Source organism: Fragaria vesca, linkage group LG4 (genome assembly GCF_000184155.1).
Source record: "Fragaria vesca subsp. vesca linkage group LG4, FraVesHawaii_1.0, whole genome shotgun sequence".
Taxonomy (NCBI): Eukaryota; Viridiplantae; Streptophyta; class Magnoliopsida; order Rosales; family Rosaceae; genus Fragaria; species Fragaria vesca.
The window spans coordinates 2,016,964-2,020,522 of NC_020494.1; positions in this window are offsets into that span (position 1 = coordinate 2,016,964).

The following is a 3,559-nucleotide window of genomic DNA, read 5'->3' on the forward strand; positions in this document are numbered from 1 at the left end:
AAATAGAAGTTTTCATCACAAAGAAAAAAAATGAAAGTGTGGGAAATCTAGAGAGCGAATAAGAGGTATAATAAGTAAATTATTGAAATATATATGAATAACAAACCTAAGGTTATTTTTGGAATTTGAAAGGAGGTCTAATGAGCAAATGCTTGTTTTTAAAAATAAAAAGGAGGTGTAAAGAGACAGGGAGGTACAATGAGCAAATTTGGAGGTCCCAATAGCCGCACTCATAACCAATATCCCTAAATTTGATAAATTTATTCCCACACATGACAACATATTTTTTTAATGGGTGATGCTATTGTCACCCTACCATCTTCTTTGTTCATCCTACTTACTCATTTCACTCGACAATTTTAATTTCAATACTAACTTTGCTTATCTCACATATTTCTCTTTCCAGAAATATCATTATAATTATTCCCAAAGGCCAATAACTTAAACACGAATAAGATAATTATACCCTCAATAAATTAAATAAATCTCAATGGACCATTAATGCGGCAATAGATGGTCTACGTCCCCGGTAATTAGATTTCGACGACCGGTGACCGAATTTCGACGACTGGTAACCGAACTTTGACGACCAATGACCAGATTTCGGTGACCGGTGTGTATTAGGGGCAATATATTGCTCCTCAATAGTGACAAGACATGTCCCGAATTTCAACCCAAAACCCAAAAGGTCTTGCGGAGACCACCTCTAAAGAAAATTATACCGAAAGTTCGGCAAAACTTCTCCTAAAAGTGGACAACCCTGACCTACAAAGAAACTCATAAAACACTGGTATATCAAAGATCTACATCCTCAACACCTACAACCATAATTTATGACTTATAAAATTTACCATGTACATAATAGATTAAACATACCAACTCAACCCCTAGAGCTATTAGCTCTTCACATCCACAACCACCCACCCACTATATCAACGATAGGGGTCAAGTTATTATATTTACAGCAACAACTCTACCGCACCAAATTACTCAACAATTCCACATTTCATAATTAGTATGCTCGATCAATATATATCTCAAATCACAATTCAACAATCAAGCTCAACCAATAATGCTTCTAAAAATAGAAGTGATGAACCAATCCCATTGGTTCGTAGCAATCTTGGAAAGGGAAAAATGTTTCACCATAAAGATGAGCCTCCCAGGCTAGGGTCAGAGCCTCTCAGGCTTTAGTAGCGTCTCACACTAAGCGCTCAACTCACCTAACTCACCTATGGTGAGGACCGCTAATAATGGCTAGCTAGCAATGAATAAAAACTGATCAGGGCCTCCCAGGTATAGTAGCGTCCCACGCTAAGCTAAGCGCTTGACTCACCTATGGTGAGGACCGCTAATAATGGCTAGCTAGTAATGAATAAGATAGTAGCGTCCCACGCTAAGCACTCGACTCACCAATGGTGAGGACGGCTAATAATGGCTAGCTAGCAATGAATAAAAACCGATCAGAGCCTCCTAGGCTATAGTAGCGTCCCACACTAAGCGCTTACTCACCTATAGTGAGAACCGCTAATAAAGGCTAGCTAGTAACGAAAAAAAGCGACCCTAGCATGGTGACTAAAATTATACTAAAACATCTAAATCCATAAAACTTCCCCAATTTCGTGCAAATGTTGTCCGAGTACAATTTCCAACCGTACTTGGTAATTATCATAAGACAATAGAATAAAACTCAATAGCATGTCTCACACGTCAAAATATTCTCAAATCTATGATTATAAGTGAGATTTAATTATCAACTATAAATTGTAAATAATATCTCAACCCAAAATACTCGCTAAAACATTCTCAATGTCAAGATCGATAAACCAGAAATAAACGAGAAAATTATAAATAGAAAACTACCGGAAATCTCATCTTCGGTAATCTTTTATAAATCTCAAAGTCAACAAATAATGATCATAATAATTAAATCCGGACATCATAAAGACTATCAAAACTCAAATACCAAATTAATGACCCGAGCTCAATTCCATAAATCATGACCAACTCTTAATCGATGCATCAAACCCAAATAAATTTCAAGACCATATCATAAACCGGAATTATAATATAGGCTCAAAAAATATAACGATAATTTCCAAAAGAAACCATGTATGCTTATTTATTTAAAAACGAAGTGTCCACTCATCCAACAAGATATCTCCACCAATATTCATACCATACTATAGAGTCTAACCAAAACTAAATTTATCCAAGGCATTTCTTATAACCTAGGCTAAAAATCCAAAACTACCGATTCCAGATTGGATAGAATCTACCCAATATGATCATCACAAATATAAAATTTTCTGAAAACTCCCAACAACCCCCAATGCTCTCCTATCTCTACCAAAACAAGATATACGGTTCGTTCACCTTATAAACAAACCAATGTTCACATTTTGGAAACTTCCGACTAAGTCATACGATCACCAAAATTGGTAGATCACATACCGATGGGTTCTTTGTTACGAACCCTACCTAACCAGCTAATTCGGCTCACCTGAAGAGGCCGCACGCGCCTCACGCGCTGCCGGCAGTGGCGGCCGGCCTCCACGGCCGATCACCGATTCTAGCTACAAACTATACACCAAATCATTCCTCTCAACATGCACTGTAACTTCTGTAACTATCACAAACACCAATTCAAAGTAAAAAGTCAGAAAATTACCTTGAGACCGATTAGATCAAAACTCTAGGATTCGAAATTTCTTTCCTTTGATTCTCCTTCCAAGTTTTGAATCGATTCAAACCCTTTGGAGGGTTTACTATGCTGGAAAACCCTAACAAAACTTGGGTGGTCTTGCCGAAATAGATGACCGGAGGAGGGAGAATGAACCGGGTCACCAAAACGGGTCCAAACGGACTGTTTTTGGCTAGCTGGGATTTATACACCTTGAATTGATCTACAAGGCAGTCATGGATAGAACCAACGGCGTTCAATTCCGTCGCCAGACGGAGGAGAAACGATCGGAAACCGGGTTCTGTCGGTGGTGAGAGAGAGAGAAGAAAAAGGGCTCCCCTCCCCCCCCCAAAGTCAAAAAGTCCCCCTCCCCCTCTTCTGGACTCTTCCCGTCTCCTCTCTTTTTTTTCTTTTTTTTTAATTAAACAAAATTAATGTAAATTAATTCTTACAACCTCTTACCGTTTATTGATCGGTAAAATTAGGTTCGGGGCATTACAAATAGATCTCATATTACCCCTAATAGATCTCTGATTCTGGATTCCGATCACAAGATCGTAGTGCCCCTCAATAGATGTTATATTACCCCTTAGTTGACCCCTTATATATTATTTTTTTCCAATAGACACTCTATTGCCCCCACTAGGCCTTTTGGTTTGCTACGACATTAAGTAACTACAACATGCTTTCTCAAAACAAAGTAACTACAACATAAACGATACACATTTAACTTCTCCTAGCCTTTATTAGAGCCTTGGCTTCAAGACCCTGAACCAAAGTCATGAGAGAGAGAGAGAGAGAGAGAGAGAGAGAGAGAGAGAGAGAGAGAGAGAGAGAGAGAGAGAGAGAGAGAGAGAGAGAGAGAGAGAGAGAGAG